At 48.8% G+C, this 20944-nt stretch overlaps 1 long non-coding RNA gene across 1 annotated transcript; it reads right to left on the bottom strand.

The window, feature by feature from the left end:
* Window positions 1-6908: 6908 nt before the first annotated feature.
* Window positions 6909-11097, bottom strand: LOC134480341 (uncharacterized). Its single transcript, XR_010054714.1, has 2 exons — window positions 9280-11097; window positions 6909-7467 (listed from the first exon to the last, which is right to left on the bottom strand). It is a non-coding gene; the product is annotated as an uncharacterized LOC134480341 (long non-coding RNA).
* Between the last annotated feature and the right edge of the window lie 9847 nt (window positions 11098-20944).

Genomic DNA, 20944 nt, shown 5'->3' with positions numbered 1-20944 from the left:
TGGGAGAGGATGTGCCTAGACTCACAGAGACTTGAAGTGCCAGGGTGAGAGGATACCTGGGGAGTTGGGGGGAACCCACTCAGGGGAGCAGGGAAGGGGGAGGAGGGAAGGATTGGGAGGAAGGCAGTGAGCTGGATGTAAAGTGAATAAGTGAAAAAAAGAGGAAGAGAGAAGAGAAAGGGAAAAAAGAACCTCTAGCCTCCATATAAATGTGCATGTGTGTGTGCTCATGTATGCATGTGCACGCACGCTTGCACGCACACACACACACACACACACACACACACGTAACCCACACACATATGCACAAAAGAAGGAAAGAAAGAGGGAGGAGAACAAGCCGAGGTAAGTATGGTGCAGTAACAAGCCTTTTGTATAGATTTTCCCATTCGGCTCTAATACTTTTCTTTTTTGGTTTGAGGCAGAATGTCATATACAGAGGCTGGCCTTGAACTCATGTAGCTGAAGATGACCTTGAACCTTTGGTGGTTCTTCTCCTACCTACAAAGTGCAGTGCTGGGAATCAAACCCCGAGCTTTGTGCATGCTTGATGAGCCTGCTATCGTTTGAGCTGCACCCTCCCCCAGCTACTCCTGAGCTCTTATTAATCGTGCTGAGATTATGACATAGAAACCACTACATGGCCGAGGGACCCGGGCTGTGAGGGTCCCGAGCTGGTGGGAGGCTGACCTGGGATTCGACTGCAAGCCTGGTCTACTCTTAAACCGCCACGCTCTGGCAGAACAGGAACGTGAGAGAGCGTCTTTATGACTATTAGTTTTGTTAGAGGCCGTTTGGGCTGAGTCCAGGCCACAGAGAGCTGCTGAGGTTGCAGGGGCTTCCCCAGCGGTCCCTGCAGGTGCAGAGATGGACATTCCCACTGCCCTGCACCCACAAATTTCCCTGCAGTTTGCATGCAAGGATGCAGGCTTGGCTGCCTTGGCATTGCTGAAGTCCTGATCTGAGGCCAGCCTCCAGCTCCCAGCCACAGGAGGAGACCTCAGGCCTCCTAGGCCCTGGTGCCTTGACACATCTGGAAACTGTTAGCCTCCTCGACCCCCCTCCTGGAGCCAGCTGTTTGCGGTGGCTAATTCCGGGAAGTACCCCTCGGCCAGAGGCAGTGTGTGGGGGTTGGGCTGGGGTTCCTTGCCAGCAAAGCTGGGGTGGGAGGGAGGTGGGCAAGCGGCAGAGGGTTAATATGAGTAACCACAGCCGGCCGCAGAAGAGCTGGTCTCCTCTCCCAGCCCTTAAGACAGCTCTGGGTTACTATCGGTTGGATGAAGGGCGGAGGCAGGAGACTAAGGAGAGGAGATGAAGAGAATGTTTCTGCTAGGAAGAGATCTTGGAAAGGTCATCTGATGCTGTCCATTGCCCGTTGCCTGGGGTCACAATGACCGCATGGTGTAGAGGAAAGACCACAGTCTTTGTAGTTGCGCCAAGCTAGGTCACCAGCCTGGTTCTATCACTGTCAATGTAGGTAACGTTGAGCAAGATCCTGAGGGTCTCCGAGTTGAGTCGGTCGTGTGTGTGTGTGTGTGTGTGTGTGTGTGTGTGTGTGCATGTGTGTGTGCATTTGTGTGTGCATGTGTGTTTGTGTGTATATGTGTTTGTGTGTATGTGTATATGTGTGTGTGTTTGTGTGTGTTTTTGTGTGTATGTGTGTGTGTGCATTTGTGTGTGCATGTGTGTATATGTTTGTGTGTGTTTGTGTGTGTATGTGTTTGTGTGTGTATTTGTGTGTATGTGTGTGTATGTGTTTGTGTGTGTATGTGTGTTTGTGTGTGTATTTGTGTGTGTATGTGTGTGTGTTTGTGTGTGTATGTATGTGTATGTATATGTTTGTGTGTGTGTATGTGTGTGTTTGTGTGTATGTGTGTGTTTGTCTGTGTATGTATTTGTGTGTATATGTGTATGTATGTGTGTATGTGTGTGTGTTTGTGTGTGTGTATGTATGTGTGTTTGTGTGTGTGTATGTGTGTGTTTGTCTGTGTATGTATTTGTGTGTATATGTGTATGTATGTGTGTATGTGTGTGTTTGTGTGTGTATGTATGTGTATGTATGTGTGTTTGTGTGTGTTTGTGTGTATATGTGTTTGTATGTGTGTGTGTTTGTGTGTGTGTGTGTGTGTGTGTGTGAGAGAGAGAGAGAGAGAGAGAGAGAGAGATGAATAATACCTTTACAAGGCTGACACAGAAATGGTCATACACAAAGCATCTACTTTCTCATCTTCAGGAGTAGCAGAAAGCTAAAGCAATATAGTCCCCTGGCCCCGCCCTCTTCCCTACTTCTGAGGTCTCCAGTTCTCTGATTTTTTTTTTTTTTTGGTTCTTTTTTTTTCCGGAGCTGGGGACTGAACCAGGGTCTTGTGCTTCCTAGGTAAGCGCTCTACCACTGAGCTAAATCCCCAGCCCCCAGTTCTCTGATTTTTTATAGCCTGCTCTGCCAAGCTCCGCTCTCCTTGCTTTCTGACCTCACACCCAGGCCAGCAGCACTGGCAGCACCCTCTGAGTCCCCAAACCTCTTTCCACACCTTCCTAGCACTGGTCTTGGGCTGATCACCAGATACCTCTGTATCAGTCACCACCGGTGCTAAAACTCATCTCTGTCTTCTTATATTATAGGCTATGACACAGAGTCTCCGTCCAAATTCTGGAGAGTGAGTAGAAGCCCCTTGTGAGGGGAAAGATGGACACTCCTCACGTTCAGTAAAAGCTTGCTACATGCAGAACTGTCCATGGGAGCCCGCCTGGACTAAGAGCAAAGTCAGGGTCTCCAGCAAATTCTTCTAAGACCTGGTCTTTAAAAAATGAAGGGGGTGTTGGGGATTTAGCTCAGTGGTAGAGTGCTTGCCTAGCAAGTGCAAGGCCCTGGGTTCGATCCTCAACTCCGGGGGTGGGGGTAGGGGTAGGGGCAAACATGACAGGCCGGCCTTTAATCCCAGCACGCAGAAGGCAGAGGCAGAGGCAGGCCTATCTCTGGGTTTAAGGCCAGCCTGGTCTACATTGTGAATTCCAGGACAGCTAAGGCTACAGTGAGGCTCTACTGGAAAAGGGGGGAGGGGTTAATACTTGGGTACAACTACTGCCAATCAGTTCCCAGGTCTTGGCTGGGACCCTCAGAAGACACGTGCTCAGCTCTAACCCAAAGGTCTGACTGATACTGCCAGTGAGCAGCCCTCCACACAGCGGTCACAATCTGTGACCCTTGTGTTACCCTCCTCTCGAAGACTCCAGGCTCTGGTCACAGACTTTCTGCTCCCTCCCTAGACCACACCCCTGAGCTCACCCCGATGGCTCCTTGGCAGGAGCCAAAGCCACTTAGTCTTTTGTCTTTTTTTTTCTTTTTTCTTTTTTTCTTTTTTTTTCCGGAGCTGGGGACCAAACCCAGGGCCTTGCTCTTGCTGGGCAAGCGCTCCACCACTGAGCTAAATCCCCAACCCTAGTCTTTTGTCTTTTAACCACTATCTATCAAGTCCTTATTTTGTTCAGGGCAAGGTACCGAATGCTCTCTAGATACCCTTTCATTCAGGGTCCTCCCCAACAGTGGTCCCCTTAGTACTATTAGATCTGTCTTAACAAAGGAGGAAACCAGAAGGGCCGAGGACATGGCTCAGTGGTGGAGTTATGCACAAAGCCTGGGCTCCGACCCCAGTGCCACACACATCACTTTCCTGACATCCCAGAACTAGGCAGATGGAAGCAGGAAGATTGGAAATTCAAGGTCATCCCAGCTAGTTTGGGGCTAGCGGGACTTAAGCGAGACTCTGCAATTAAGGTGGTTGGAGCCAAACCTCAGAAACAGACCCTCCACAGTGCACAGTCCCCTCATCAGCTACAGCACTGCCTGCCCGTGGGAAAGGCCCACCAGCCCACCACAGTGTCAGACAGACACCCAAGTTCTCCAATAGCAAAGGCTCACAGAGCTGAATGGTCAGCCACCCAGCGGTCAGCTCTGTCTGCATGGCCACCAGATATCTACAGCTCACCATGCCTCAGCTCAAACCTCTGATTTTTCTTTTAAAAGCTCGCTTTGGAACTGGAGAGATGGGCTCCACTGTTAAGGGCACTCGTTGCCCTTGCAGAGGACCCAGGTTCGATCCTCAGCACCCACAAGTCAGCTGGCAACTGGCTGTAACTCCAGCTCCAGGAGATCTGATGCCCTCCACAGGCACCAGGCATACCCACGGTGCTCATCCATGCGTGAAGGCAAAATACTCATAAACGTAATTTTTTAAATCTAATTTTTTAATAAAGAGAAACAAACCCTGCTTTGTCCCCGCTTCTCCTCCGGTTCCAGACCAGAAGTCCTGGAGCTGTTTTGATGGGGACCTCTGATCCTTACCTTTCATCACTGGAAGCCTTCTTGGCTCAGCATTCAAGCTGGCTTCAGAACCCAGCATTCCCAGCCACAACAGGGATCTCCCTGAGGCAAGTCAGCATGGTAGCATGGTAGAGGGCTTTACCCTGTCTGCCCATCTGAAAACATGTCCACACCTTTCTCCTAGGACCCTCGAGTCACTTCCTTGTAATTCCCTCACTCCCTCCTCCTCTTCCTCCTTCTCCTCTTCTTCTTCTCACTCCCTACCCCCTCTTCCTTTTCTTTTCTTTCTTCCTTCCTTTCTTTTTGTTGTTGTTATTGTTGTTGTTGTTGCTGCTGCTGTTTTGGCTTGCCTGGTTGGTTTTTTGTTTGTTTGTTTGTTTTGTGGGTTTTGGGGGGGGTTGGTTTTTGAGACAGGGTTTCTCTGTATAGGCCTGGTTGTCCTAGAACTCACTTTGTAGACCAGGCTGGCCTCAAACTCAACAGAAATCCATAGTCCATCGCCCCTGCCCCTGCCCCTGCCCCTGCCCCTGCCCCTGCGAGCTGGTATTAAAGGAATTTGCAACCACTGTCTGGCCCTCTTTTTCTTTCTACAAAAAAATCCATTCCATTCACAACACAGAAAGGAAGGTAAGTACCAGGGATGTTAGAGGGTACCTGAGGAATCACATTCATGGGTTTTAGAGCCATGCTAAACTCCTGGGCTAGGAGCCACAGCCGTAACCTGGAGAACATAGACGTGCCATCAAAAATTCAGGAAATCAGAAGAACAGGTAGATCTGAGTCAGGCGTCTAGAAAAGGGGAATTTTCAGATATCCTAAGACAGGACAGGAGCTCAGTTGATAGAGTGAAGGCCAGAGTTCAGGCAATCCCCAGAGCTGATTAACCAGAAGGGGCGACACACATCTGTAATTCCAGCACATGGGAGACAGAGACAGAAGGAGCAAGAGTTTAAAGTCGTCATCAACTACATAGTGAGCTTGAAGCCAACCTGGGTTTCTCGAGTCTAAAAGAGAATTTAGGCCCTGTGTTGTGGACTGCTTTCGTGGGGTCGGTCAATGAGATGAGGCACGTGCAAACCTCTGGCGTCATGCTTCTCGGACGCTTCCTGAAAAGCATCATTTGAATCTGAGAATATGAAAGCAGTAAATGTTAAAGGCCGGTTCAAGTGGTTGAGACACGGAAAGAGGGAAAGGGATTGCCCACTGGCCAGAGTACAGAGCAGGGTCAAAGGAGGCTGCTCCTCAGCACAAGGAGACCTGTTGACTATCGACAACTGATTAGGACGGGGTGCTGTCCAAGTGGGGGCCCGAGAGGAACGCACTGGGGAACTGACAGCTGATAGCTGCTCGTCCTGGGAACCGATGCTACCTTGAGTAAAAGTCCTCGCCTCCTAGATGCTGTAGTCCTCATGTAATGTGATGCTACTATGAACAGTGGGCAGAAAGAGCCGGTGGGCGCAGGAGTGAAGAACTCCATCTAGAGCGAGGCATCAATAGGGAAAGGGCTGGGGTGTGGCTCAGTCGGTAAAGTGCTTGCCTAGCATGCAGGAAATGCTGGATTCGATCTTCAGTACCGCTTAGACGAGTATGACATCTGTGGTCAGAATAGGAATGCCTGCATAGACTCATGAGTTTGAATGCTTGGCACTGTTAGGAGGTGTGGCCTTGTTGGAGTAGATGTGGCCTTGTTGGAGGAAGTGTGTCACTGTTGGGGGTGGGGGTACTCTCATATATGCTCAAACCACGCCAAGTGGGTCAGTCTCCTGCTGCCTGCAGATCCAGACGTAGAACTCTCAGCTCCTTCTCCAGCACCAGGTTCGCCTGCATGCTGCCACGCTTGTCTCCATGACGACGATGGACTGAACCTCTGAAACTGTAAGCCAGCCCCAATTAAATGTTTTCCTTCATAAGAGTTGCTGAGATCATGGTGTCTCTTCACAGCAGTAAAACACTAAGGCAATGACACACACCTGTGATCCCGGCTAGAGCCAGGAGAATCAGAAGTTCAAGGTCAACTTTACATCCTAGAGGGTTTGAGACCAGCCTGTCTCAAAAGAAAAACAAAACCAAGGGCCCATTCCTGAGTCAGGGATCTTCAGACCTCAGGCCACCTGTACCGACAGGTACATTTTTAAAGAGTTTATCTACCCACAGACCTTAGGGCCATCCAGAACCATTTGTCCCCATAGCCCTGCTTCGTCCTGCTCTCTCAGAGGTCATGGGGTAAACTGAGGCTGTGTTCTAGGCAGACCTGAAGTAGCCCAGTACTCTAGACCTGGCTCTGCCACTAAGGATCTAAATGTGTCCCTATTTGGCCCCAGCGTCCTCCAAGGCAGATGTTAATAGCCCAGGCCCCGGACATTTGACACTTCGGAGTCCCAGCGCTCACTAGCTGTGTGAATGTGAGTACATTACACATCTTCTTTGTTTCTCAGTCTCTTCATCAAAATAGGGAACCACGGGGGCTCACCAGGCAAAAGCGTCTGCTGCCAAGGACCCACGTGACGGCAGGGGAGAACCGATTCCCACGTCAGCCTCTGACCTTCATTTGCACATGTGACACACACACAGAGAGACACACTAAATTAAGTTAAAATATAATAAAAGAAAAAAATTTAAAGAGGAACCCACAAAGGCGTGTGATTGGTTAAGTAGGTTAACAGATTATAAAATCCCTCCCTGCTGCGACATTCTGCGACCTTGGGATTCTGTCCGTGCTAACACATTGATCCGAACATCCAAGTGTGTACAATATGTTACCATTATTTGAATAACCCGGACATCTCAGGTTCCGGGTCTGTCTTCGGAACTGGAACGACTTGACCACCTACGCGCTGTACGCACGGTAGAGAGCCCTCCCGCATCTTCAAGGACGAAGCCGGGGGTTCTGCCAAGCCTTTCCTCTCAGAAGCCCTCTACCCCGCAGCGATCTGCTTTTCCACCCACATCTGTATTGCAGACTTTCTCGAAGGCTCTGGTGGACGGTGGGAAACCACAGCACGGAGCAGGAAGCAACTTCAACATCAAGGTGAGGCAGCGGGAGTCTGAGTAAACACAGCCGCAGAATGCCGCGCAGCTGTAGATAAACAGCCAGAAAGGCTTTGCCACTCAGGAGATGCTCACAAGGAATTCAAACCAAGCAAAGCCTGAAGAAACAGAAGGCAGTGTGTAGGCCACGGTGAATGACAGGACGCCCAAAGAACCCAAGAGGTAGGGGTGGGGGAGACATATGAAACCAGAGGTCACCTTAGCATCTGGGGGCAGATATGGAGGGAAGCATCTCGTCGCTTATATTCCTTATGCTTATCAAGGTGAGGCATAATACATTATCTAGTGGCATAAACAGTATGTGAGTACACTGTTGCTGTCTTAGACACACAGAAGAGGGCATCGGATCCCATTACAGATGGTTGTGAGCCATCCTGTGGTTGCTGGGAATTGAACTCAGGACCTCTGGATGAGCAGTCAGTGCTCTTAACCACTGAGCCATCTCTCCAGACCCATAAGTGGTATTTTTGATAAATCAAAATGAGATTTAATTCTGCCTTATTGGTCCTTTCTCGTTGTCTTTAGGAACCCACCCAAACCCTTCTCTGCCTAGCTGCTTCAGAAATGTTAATTTCCTCACATTTAATATTATGCAAATTGTGCTTTTTAAAAAAGAAGATCACATTCTGTAATCCAGATCTTCTAAACCCCAGAATTCAGAGAGATCAAATTTACCGTCTCCCTTCCTTCCTCACTCTCCTGAGTGCTGGGGTTGCAGGCCTGGGCCTCCATACTCCATTCTGTTATACAAACCTTCCTCTCTTTCTGCTGCAGCTTTACTCATCCTGACAAAGCAGAGTTCACCTAAAAGGCCCATTGCTGTGACTTCCTCACAGAGGAATTACTTCCTGAGGCAGATGGTGTAGGGGAATAGCAGCAGCTTCTGTGGAAGTTGAGAGAGCAAGGTTGGTGCTCTAGAGCTCATAGTACTCTTGTGGATGTGGATTCCACCATGCATTTCAGGCGGCTCACAATCATCTATGAGCTGACCCTAAGCACCTGTGTATATCCTAGCACCTGTGTATATCCTAGCACCTGTACCTGCACCTGTGTATATCCTAGCACCTGTACCTGCACCTGTGCATATCCTAGCACTTGTACCTGCACCTGTGTATATCCTAGCACCTGTACCTGCACCTGTGTATATCCTAGCACCTGTACCTGCAGCTGTGTATATCCTAGCACCTGTACCTGCACCTGTGCATATCCTAGCACCTGTACCTGCACCTGTGTATATCCTAGCACCTGTACCTGCAGCTGTGTATATCCTAGCACCTGTACCTGCACCTGTGTATATCCTAGCACCTGCCCTTGCACCTGTGTATCTCCTATCCTAGATTAAATAACAAGAGGAAGCTGAGCATCAGCATTCGTTGCTCTCTGCTTCCTGATAATGGGCACTGTGACAATAGCTGTCTCCCACTCCTGCTGCCATACCTTCCCTTTTTCATCTTCAGAGGTTAAGACAATATTCTTAGACCTGCTGGTGGTCACGTAGCTGGACAAGATCACCTAGTAACGTCTTTACTACATGATGATTGTCACTTGAGTTGACAGCCCGGCCAGCAGGAGTATACATTTGAGATACTTCAGGGTATACAGCACAGCACAGCCACTGAGGACAGAGATTAAAACCAGGAAGTACCCTTTTAATCCCAGCACTCAGGAGGAAGAGGCAGGAACCTCTCTCTGAGTTCAAGACTAGCCTGGTCTATAAAATGAGTTTCAGTATAGCCAAGGCTACATAACAAGATAGACTGCTGGACTACATACATACATACATACACACACACACACACACACACACACACACACACACATACAAATAGTCTAGAGAAAATGCCTTTTTAAGATGACAACCCACATATAAATTGTCACCATAAACCTCAGTTAAAAGACAGGAGAATTACCTCCAGGTGAAAGGCCCCCACAGCTGTTTTGCCCGTCCAAGACCCTGAGCTCCCCAGTCCTTGGGTAGACAGGTGGGTAGCTGGAGTTCTCTCCCTGTGCCTGATACTCATAGTGCAGTATTCTAAATTCTCAAGGTCTGCTGTGTGACCATGCTAGGAAGCTGTTGTCTGGAACAACAGGTCTCTAACGCAGTCATAAGTCAGAATCCCTTAAAGATCTTCTGAAGCCCCGATACTCTGTCTACAATTTACACCAGTTAAATCATCATTTCTCCAAGTACGGACAACGGGAGTTTTAAAAGCCTTCCCTGCTCCCCACCCCCCGATAATTTCAATTTGCAGCTGAGTTTCAGAGTCAGCAATCTAGGCCAAACTCTTTATTAATACAGCTGGAGATATCAAAGCCCAGAGAGAAATGATTGCTCAAAGTCACACAGAGAGCAAGGCAGTCACTGAGTTCAGCAACTCTGTAGCCCAAGGGCAGGCCTCCTCCTGCCGTGTGCCCACCAGCCATCCTCTGTGTACTGCGGGAGTTTCCTTGCAGGCCATAGACTGTTAGTCCCACATGGAGCCTACAGTGCTAAACTCAAAGCTGGCTCAGAGGGAGGTCCCCAGGACAGGCTGTCAGAGCCCTTTTATCTCATGTCCCCATGCTAGCAGCTGGCAGGCTGGATGCCTTAGCATCCCATCTGGAAGTTCTCCATGTCTAGACCCGTGGCTAGCTGGCTCCCAGGGAGCCTGGGGACCCGACAGGTGAATCTTGGGGTAGAATTGCCACCAAATGTGCTGTAGCCACAGGCAGGAGTAATAAGACAGGCATGGAGCATAGCTTCCCTGACCAGGCCCTGTGGGGACCCCAGTACTCTCCCCACCTTCTGAAGGGGCTCACCTTTGCCCTTTCACCTCTCTTCCCTCACCCTATAGGGAGGCAGTGGAAATCCAGCAGCCTGAGACTCTCAGCAACTTGTTTTCCTCCCGAGGGCTGACCATGCTCACTAGGTCCACCCAGGATCCTACAGGACACACACACATCAGAATCCCCGGAAGAAGAGGACAGCATCTCAAAGGTTTTGGCTCACTGATCCAGGACTTTCAGTGGCCAAACTGTCACCCTTGGAGGGGAAATGGGAGGGGTCCACAAAGAACCTGATCCAGGGCTGGAGAGATGGCTCAGCGGTTAAGAGCACCCGACTACTCTTCCAGAGGTCCTGAGTTCAATTCCCAGCAACCACATGGTGGCTCACAACCATCTGTAAAGAGATCCGATGCCCTCTTCTGGTGTATCTGAAGACAGCTGCAGTGTACTTATATATAATAAATGAATAAATCTTAAAAAAAAAAAAGAACCTGATCCAGTGTCCACACTTCTTCCATTTTCTTCCTCGGCCTCCTTGCCCAGTGTTCCTCAATGCCGATCACACACGGAACCAGGGAGCATTTTAAAATCTGCATTACATTTATATATTCATACAGTCACTCATTCATTTTGTGTGTGCATGTGTGTATGTGTACATAATTGTGCATTATAGCATACGTGTGGAAGTCAGAAGACAATTTGTGAGAAGTGCTTCTCCCCTTTCATGTGTGGGCCCTGGAGTTTGAATGAGGGTCATCTGGCTTAGTGGCAAGTCCCTTACCCAGCACTCAGGAGGCAGAAGCTAGCAGATCTCTGAGTTCAAAGCTAACCTGGTCTACAGAGCCAGTTCCAGGACAGCCAGGGCTACACAGAGAGAGCCTGTCTCTGAAAACAAACAAAGAAAAATAAGTAAGAAAAGGTTGGAGTCCAAGCATCCACCAGTGTGCGAATGGACTAGCAAGCTTAGTACATACGTGTATGAGAATATTGTTCAGGGGGTTGGGGATTTAGCTCAGTGGTAGAGCGCTTGCCTAGCAAGGGCAAGGCCCTGGGTTTGGTCCCCAGCTCCAAAAAAAAAAAAAAAGAATATTGTTCAGGCTGAATAGAAAACCCAACAAGTCACAAGCCCACACCCATACACTCTCATGTGCCTTGTTCTTTTCCTCCATGATTTTTTCTATTTTTAATAAATGCTAATTCTATTTCATTAGAAGAGGAGGAAGAAGAGGAGGAGGAGAAAGAGGAGGAGGAGGAAGAAGAAGAGGAGGAGGAGGAGGAGGGGGAGGGGGAGGGGAGGGGGGAAGAGGAGGAGAATTATTTTGGTTTCTTTTTGTTTTGTTTTTGAGACGAGGCTCTGCTATGTAGCCCAGGCTGGCCTTGAACTCATAGCAATCCTCCTGCCTCGGCTTTCCACATCCTGGGATTACAAGCCTCATCACCACAACCAGATCGGTTGTGGCACAAATTACAAAGTAAATGGACCTTAAGGACCTTCCCCTGGGTGAAAATACCCAGTCACAAAAGAACAAGCGTTTCCATGCAGTGCCTAGAATAGTCAAATCTATAGAAACGGAAAGCTGAATGTTGGTCATCAAGAGAGAGGAGTTCGAGGGGAAGGGACCTCACAGTGTAGTGGGTACCGAGTCCCACTTCCATGGGATGAAGGGTTTTAAGTGGGAATGTAATAGTGACTGCAAGAAAAATGTGTGGCCCTATTTAACACTTCTGAAATGATACACTTCAAAATAGTTCAGAATTGAGGAGGCAGGAAAGGTGTAAAAAACTCAGGTTCGTTCTCAGTTACATATCAAATTTAAAGCCAGCCTTGGTGGCTACATGGGACTCTATCTCAAGAAAAGTTAAACCATCCAAGTTTGGTAGCATATGTCTTCAAGCCTAGCACTCAGGAGGTAGAGGCAGATGGATCTCTGAGTTGGAGATCAGCCTGGTCTACAGACTGAATTCCAGGAGAGCCAGAGCAACATAGTAAGAACCTATCAGGGATGAGAGAGAGAGAGAGAGAGAGACAGAGACAGAGACAGAGACAGAGACAGAGACAGACAGACAGACAGACAGACAGACAGACACAGAGAAGAAAGGGAAAAAGAAAATCAAAGTTTCAGTTAAAAATTGTGTGTGTCTGCATGTATCTGTGTGTCTGTGTGTGTGTCTGTGTCTGTGTGTGTGTCTGTCTGTGTGTGTTTGTATGTGTCTGTACGTGTATCTGTCTGTGTCTGTCTTCTGTGTCTGTCTGTGAGTGTGTGTGTCTGTGTGTGTGTATGTGTCTGCGTGTGTATGTGTCTGCATGTATCTGTGTGTCTGTGTGTGTGTATCTGCATGTGTGTGTGTCTGTGTGTGTGTATCTGCATGTGTGTGTGTCTGTGTGTGTGTATCTGCATGTGTGTGTGTCTGTGTCTGTGTGTGTGTGTGTTACCACACCAATGAAACATTGGTACTTTAAAAAAAAAAATCTAAAATTAGTCTCAAAGCTGACCCTGAGTGAGGACACGTTCCCAGAGAAGGGTGGGTACAAGCCCTTGCCTGTGGGCCTCGAAAGCAGATACAGGCAGACAGATGCAGACTGAATGAACTCGAGATTTACACTGATAATAAACAGGAAATCATGGATGGGTTTAAATATTTACACGGTGTGTAGGCTTCAGGGTGAGGACATTAAGGGGAGGGCAGCAGAGGAACAGGAGACGCAGGAGAATGTAAATGTTAGTAGGAAATGAGGCTGAGGCAGTCTAACCATGTGCTTCCAGGGCACCCAGGAGGAGAATGACAACCAGGGAGGGTGAAGCCCTGGCCAGGCCCAAGGGGAAGCATGCATCAGAAACCTGGGCCAGCCAGTTCCTTCAAAGGAAGGGGAAACCTTGCTTACTCTGAAAGGCTGGAAGAGAGTCAATCAAATTATGACTCGTTATTCTAAGTGACTGAGTCCAGCAGGCCAGGCTGACCAGGAAACTGGAGAGAGGAAACCCTTGGTCCCTTTTCCAGCTCCCTCTGTTGCCAAGCCCCTCCTCCCTTCCTGATTCCCCATCTTGGTCTCTGTAACCCTCTTTGCCCACAAGAGCTCCCTGGGTCTGTGCAGCAGAGACGACCCCTTTTTTGTCTCACAAATGACCACATGTAAGACGACCAGGAGTGGCTTGGCCCCAGAAACTACTCTGCTGTGGGCTAGAACCCAGCACTACCTCCCAACCCTAGAGCAAGCTCGACCTCCCGATTTCTAGAATCAGGTCACTTATTGACCAGGAGTCTGTCTTGAACTTACCAAGTTACTGGTGCTGGTGTTCTGAAAGGACCTCGTGCACCCATTACCAGCCTCTGAGTTACACTGCAGAAGATAACCTTCAACTTCCCTGCCGCCACATCCTTCCTAAGTGCTGGGATTGCAAGCATGTGCCACTGTGTGTGGGTTTGTTTCACTGGTGTTGTTTTTAACTTGGTATTAGGGGTTGACCTCAGGGTTGTGTGCACACCAGGCAAGTACCCTTACCAACTGAACTACAGCCACCCCACGCCCACCCCACACCCACCCCATGCCCACCCCCGCTCATGTTCTGACTCTTTTTAGGTGAGTTGCTTTTCCTCTGTGGACTGAGAGTGAGTGTCATCTCAGAAAGAAGGACCTCTTCTTACCCTCTCCTATTACCCAGGCTGCTGTGGGAAGGTGACTTTCTACCAGGGGCCAGGCACTCTCAGAGTGTTGGGGAGCCAAGGCAGAAGGCATATGCAGACCTTCAATGATGGGGGCAGTCCCAGTGCCCCAAATTTCACAGCGATCCAGGAACCTTCACAGCCTGGAAGCTATGAGCCAAATGTCTTCCTAAGGATTATCTGGTCCACCCCTACCCGCCGCTCTAGGCAAGCCTACAGTTCCTCAGAGGAAAGTGGTAGGGCAGGGCCAGTGAAGGCCAGTTGGGCTGAGAAGGGGGCAGGAAGTAATCCTCCTCTCCCTCGTTCTGGCCAGCCGTCTCCTGATGCCCAGGAGGAGTGAGCAGGGAAAGGTGGGCTCCACTTCCTCCCCCGGCTTCCCATGCCCATGGCTGTCAGCTCTTGGTAATGAAAACCATCCTGGAGTCAAAGAGGAGACTGGGACTAGAAGGGAAAGGTGGCATCCCTCCAAACATGGAGTTATGACAGCTTTAAAGCCTACTCTCCTGCTTTCCCGCTCAGGTGCGCACACACACACACACACACACACACACATATACATATACACACACACACCATCCCAGACAAACACACACACACATACACACACACATCACATCCCAGACAAACACACACACACACACACACACACACACCATCCCAGACAAAACCACACACACACACACACACACACACATCACATCCCAGACAAACACACACACACACACACACCATCCCAGACAAAACCACACACACACACACACACATCACATCCCAGACAAACACACACACACACACACACACACACACACACACACCATCCCAGACAAAACCACACACACACACACACACATCACATCCCAGACAAACACACACACACACACACACACACACACACACACACACACACACACACACCCCACATCCCAGACAAAAACCTAGTTTTGTCATTACTATTTATTATTATCATTTACCATTAATGCCCAGAGACTGGGGAGCTGCTGCTGTGACAGATGACCTGGGTTCCAGCACCCTCTTGGTGTCTGGCAGCTGTCTGTAATGCCAGCTGCAGACCCCACACCCTCTCCCAGCCTGGAAGGGTGCTGTAAACATAAGAGTGCATATACAGCTTCACACATATACATAGAAATAAAAATAAGTTTAAAATATTAACACCTGAACTTTTATTACATGTCTATGAAACTGTCAGATCCACAACGTACCCCATTTCCACAGACAGGAAGGGCCACTCAGTGTTGCAACTGGACCTGTGGTCTGTTCTTTCAGCAGCGATACACGGTTGGCATCCCCACGGTTACCCTTTCCCTGCCCCACAAAACCCATCTCCCTGGGGTTATAATGGCTTCTGCAGCAACTTCAGGAGCAGGGTGAGGAGGTGACGGCACAGTCCCCCAGGTCCTAGTCTCTCCTTTCTGTGCCTATCCCAGCACAGTGGTGAAAGCACAAAAGAAGTACAACATATTTTGGTTTGCTGATGATCAGATCATAAAGTTGAAGACAACCATTGCCCAGCATTTTTCTCTGAAGACAATGCTGCTGGAAGCCATGGTAGTCCGAGGTCTAAGCCCTGGGTCCCATGGGCTGACAGAAGTGTGAAAGCATCAGGCCTCAGCCACAGAACTCCTTACACCACTGTGAGACCTGTGTCTCCTGTCAGATCTTCCAAGAACCCTGCGATTCTGGGAACAGCAGCGTTCACCAGCAGGCTCCAAAGACAGGCTCCACAGCTCCTGGATGCTCATCCCTAACCTAGACGCCCTAGATTTCCGGTGAGACCCACGGTAACCCACTGCCCCGGGAATGATGGGGATTTAAGGAAGAGCACAGCAATCACTTGAGGTTCAGACCAGGTCTCTCAGCAAAGCCTCTGTCACATCTGTCATCTCACGCCTATCCTAGCAGGCGACTCCTCAGGACAGCATTTCTTGCAGGAACAGAGTCTGAAGCTTGACAAGGCTAATGGACTGGGCCTAGACTGGTCCAGATGCTCAGGGGCAGCTCTAGAGCGCTCAGGCCTGTCAGTTCCATGTGCTCGTTCAATGTGAAGTCACCCCCTGAGGCTCTGGGGGGTAAGCACTGCTATCTAGCCCCTGCACATGGAATAGGCTGATCCTGTCAGACTGCAGACATGAAACCGTAACAGAATCTGACTAGGACCAGATGGGGCTCTTTACGGACAGAAGAACAGGCCCAGAGGACATGCGGATCCGGCTCGTGTTGCCAGCTGGTTAGGACAGAGGCTGGTTTTCGGCTCTTTTCTTTGTGTTTTGTTTTGTTTTGTTTTGTTTTGTTTTGTTTTGTTTTGTGTGTGTGTGTGTGTGTGTGTGTGTGTGTGTGTGTGTGTGTCTCCTTGTATACAAGGGACAGCATCTGCCTGGTGAGCCTTGTTGTGCCCATTCAGAAAAGTGCAGTAATTCTAAAACGCCGTCAGATATCAGATAGAGCCTTTCCCCTTATACAGGAACTACACGGGGGAAGAGGAATGCAGAAGCCAACATTTGCTTGTTACTCTTCCAGAGGACCCAGGTTCGAGTCCCAATACCCACAAGGTGGACTGACAACCATTTATCGCTTGTTTCAGGTGACCCAATACCCTCTTCTGAGCAGGCATGTATATACATTCAAGCAAAACATTTATACACATAAAATAAATATAAGTCAAAAATAAATAAAACAATTCTTTAAAGAACTGCATGGGTCAGGGAAAGAGAACTTCACTGGCCCAACATGTAAGAGACCTTGCTGTGCTTCCAGAGGACCCGGGTTTAGTTCGCAACATGCATATCAGGCAGCCTGCAACTCCAGCTCCAGGGGATACAAAGCCCTCTTCGGACACCACATGCATACACATCCACAAAAAAATAAATCTATTAAGAAGGAGGAGGAGGCGGAGGGAGAGGAGGAAGAGGAGGAGAAGGAAACAACAACAACAATAATAGCTCCATTTTGACAACAGGAGGGAGGAATCTAACGACTCATTCAGCCTGCAGGGGACGTGGCCTTTTCAGAAAGGGGATCCAGGAATCTGAAGAAGTATCCAGGGCAGACTTGTTTAGACTTCAAGGGATCTGAGCTGAGCTGTCCTCATTGTCTCCAACCACAGGATAAACCTCTCACTTGGCTTGGATTCTGGCCCTGCGTGAGAAAACTCAAAGGCCACCCTAGACCTCCTTCACTTGGGCAGGCAATCTTGTATGGGGCCTCCAGCCTGGCTCTCCCCCAAAGCTTTAGGGGTTTCTGAGTGTCCCTGTGATGACCAGTCTTCACTGTCAACGTGGCAAGATTTAAAACTCACCTTGTGGGGGTTGGGGATTTAGCTCAGTGGTAGAGCGCTTGCCTAGCAAACGCAAGGCCCTGGGTTCGGTCCTCAGCTCCGGAAAAAAAAAAAAGACAAAAATAACAAAACTCACCTTGTGGACGCATCTCTGGACATGTCTATGAGAGCATTTCTAGAGAAAGTTTAATTGGGAAGACCCATACTCTGTAGGTAGGTGGGGACATTTCTTGGGCTGGGGTTCTCAACTCCATAAAGAAAGAGAAATGCACTGATCATGAACATTAATCTCTCAGTCCTCCCCCTGCCTCCCCCACCCCCACCCCCCTCTCCCCACTCCCCATCCCCCGCACCCCAAGCTCCCTGCTTCCTGACTTGCTTTCCTGGAGAGGGGTGTAGTCTTGGTTGTGTGAAGCTCCCTGTGTAGACCAGGCTGGCACTGAACTCTCAGAGATCCATCTTCCACTGCCTTCCAACCTAGATTGCTTTTGATAATTGCCAAGGCAACAGGAAATAAAGCTGCCTGGGGCTGCTGCTCACCCTTCCACACTGTGTCTGTGCTTTCTTTCCTTGTCGGGGCAATGGAGCTGAGCATTCTACTGAAGAAATTAATTCTTTTCACTTTTCAAAGAACTCATTGGACAGTTTATTTGAACTTTATGTACCTTTTCTGACTTCTTGATGATAACAACAACAAAAATTAGACACACACCTGTAACCTCCGCACTCAGGAGGCTAAGACTGGGCGGATGATAGGGAGTCTGAGACCAGCCTGAGGTATAGGAGACCTCGTCTCAAAAGAAAATGCTAGGGCTGGAGAGACGGCTCAGTGGTTAAGAGCACTGACTGCTCTTCCAGAGGTCCTGAGTTCAATTCCTAGCAACCACATGGTGGCTCACAACCATCTGTAATGAGATCTGATGCCCTCTCCTGGTATGTCTGAAGACAGCTACAGTGTACTCATATACATAAAATAAATAATATTTGAAAAAGAAAATGTTAGTCCTAGTACTTGTGAGGCAGAAGGATCAAGAGCTCAAAGTTATCCTCAGCTACTGAGACAAGGTGTCAAAATAGGACCTAGCCACAGTGGCACACACTTTTAATCCTAGCGCTTGGGAGGCAGAGGCAGGCAGATCTGAGTTTCAGGCCAGCCTGAGCTACACGAGTACATAGAAAGTTCCAGGGCAGCCAGGGCTACATAGAAATTCTATATAAAATTTTTTAATTAATTAAACTAAAAAAAGTAGAAAAAAAATAAAAAAGACAGCACATAGTGCCTGCTTGCCGGATGCCCAATGAAGCAGATGAGAGACTGGATGGCAACAATGTCTCCAAAAGATTAAGAGAGTTGCAAAGAAGGAAGCAACACAAACCCTCAGGAGACCATAGATGTTGATGTCACCAAAGCTCTAGACAGAACCTAGCCTTTCCAGATCCCTATGGGGACAAACACATTTGAACATTTTGTCTGGACAAAGAGTGGTCCATTAGTCCCCCTCCTTTTGTATGTGTCCTTTCACATCATCGCTGTTGTGTGAATCCAAGTACAGGCTCTTTCAATGGGTTCTCCCCGCTCACACTAGACTGAGAAGCCGCAGCTCCATCAGGAGGCCGCTGGCCTCTAGAAAGGGCCGTGGGAACATGCAGCCAGGCGAGCCCATGGCAGCCAGGTCCTGGCTGTTCCCCCAGCCCAGCTGTCTCCACAGCTTGAGGTGCTGTCCCGTCCCTCCCCTGCACAAAACCAGTGAACGGAAGGACAGCCAGGCTGAGGGTGAAACCAGACCCTCCTTGGGAGGCGCCAAGCTCAGTTCCTCGCCTGGGCAGGGCCCCGCCACGTGTTGTTATGGTTGAGTCGACCAGCTGGGAATCAGCAGGGGGGTTGTAAGGAAACCACATTAATTAGGAGAAAGCAAACAGGACTGTCACTGCTGGGCAGTCCTTTTCCCTGCGTTCCCTCACAGTCTGCTCCCACCAGGGTATCAGAACCAGATCGGTGCTCTGTCTCCCTGCCCTTTTCCTGTGCCTTCCTTTCCAGGGTCACAATTGTGTGACTGTTGGTTCTGACTCCTCTTCTTGGGTGAGGTGGGAGGAAGGCCAGATTAGCCCATCCATCCATAGCTGGGACCAGAACTTCCTTCCCTGAGGCCACAGCTGACCAACTCCTGGCTGCTCAGCTCTTCCCTTAGCTGTGGGCTGAAACTGTGGTCTGATTCTGGGGTAGCAATCACTAGGCCAGATCAGTTCTGTCACAAACTCAAGTTTTCATTGGCAAAATGAACACATCTCAGTTTTTATCTACCATGGATCTATCCCCAAACATCTTCCTTGAGAAGGTTTACCCAGGATTTCGATGACCTCCAGAAAGCGAGAGAATTAGCCCAGTTATTAAGAGAGCATTCTGCTCTTGCAAGGGACCTGGGTTTGAATTCCCAGAATCCAAATCAGGTGATTCGTAACTACCTGTAATTCCAGCTTTGTGTGGGATCTGACGCCCTCTTCTGGGCTCTTTAGGTACCTGTACTCAGTACACATACCCACATGGGTGTGTACACCGTACACGGAATTTTAAACCTTTGGATTATCTCCAGAGTTAAGAGGCTGAGTACTGGGCGAGGTGTGGGAAGAAGAAGAAATGTCTCCACGGGGGATTTGGGATAGAAGCTCTGGGTCAGCTGTGTTAGTCTCAGGACAGGTTCTGCAACCTAGGTCCTCTCAGCCACATATCCAGAGATATGGCTGCTCTGTGAGTCCCAGGAGTACTATGATAATTGAAAAGAGTCACCCAGATGTGGTAGAACATGATTTCAATCCCACAACTTGGGAGACAGAAGCAGGCAGATCTCTGTGAGTTCAAGGCCAGCCTGGTTTATACAGTGAGTTTGAGGCCAGCTAGGTCTACATAGGAAGGAGGAAGAGGAAGAAGAGGAAGTAGAAAAGGAAGAAGAGGAGGAAGAAGAAGAAAAGGAGGAGAAAATAGTTCCCCTGTGCATACAGGTGCCTTTGCCAACAGTCCCAGAAACTCTGACTTATGAAAATATCCATTCTTAAATGGGGGCTACCGCTTTACAGCCTGTAGGAGAAAGCCCTTACTATCTTTGATTCCACAGCACAACTTTATAGTCAACGAAACACCCCCACATACCCAATTAAGAGAGATGTCTAGAAGACTAACTGGTGGATAGGAGACACTGTATTTAGAGTGGGAAGATAGACCTTAGAAAATACGTTTGAGGGGTTGGGGATTTAGCTCAGTGGTAGAGTGTTGCCTAGCAAACGCAAGGCCCTGGGTTCGATCCCCAGCTCCGGGAAAAAAGAAAAAAAAAAAAGAAAATACGTTTGAGTTAAGCAGGCATGGTATCTTGTAACCTCAGGAGGCACAGGTTTGAGACTATCATGGGGTAATTAATGAATTTAAAACTAGTCTGGCCTAAATACCAAGATTTTGTCAAAAGTGGGCGTGAGGAGGGGGGGAAAGGAGAGTTGGTTTGAGTTGCAAGTAAACCAAAAGCCTCCAGTACATTATAGACATTTCCAGACAGTGACATAGTACATATCCACTAAAAATGTCATCAAGGAAGCGTGGAGGTAGTGGAAATTGAGAGACAGAGGCAGGAGGATCTCTGTGAGTTCGAGATCAGCCTGGTCTACAGAGTGAGTTCCAGGACAGCCAGGGCTACTCAGAGACACCCTGTCTGAAAAAAAAATAGTAATTTTTAAAAAAGGCATCAAAGAGAGGTGGGTGGCACATACCTGTAATCCTAGCAGGTAGGAAGCAGAGCTAGGATGTTTATGAGTTCGAATCTAGCCTTATTTATACAGCAAAGTCCATGTCAGCCTGGACTTGGTGAAAC

Source organism: Rattus norvegicus, chromosome 9 (assembly GCF_036323735.1).
Source record: "Rattus norvegicus strain BN/NHsdMcwi chromosome 9, GRCr8, whole genome shotgun sequence".
Lineage (NCBI taxonomy): Eukaryota > Metazoa > Chordata > Mammalia > Rodentia > Muridae > Rattus > Rattus norvegicus.
The sequence above is the reverse complement of the archived record's forward strand: the minus strand, read 5'-3'. Positions and strand labels throughout refer to the sequence as shown.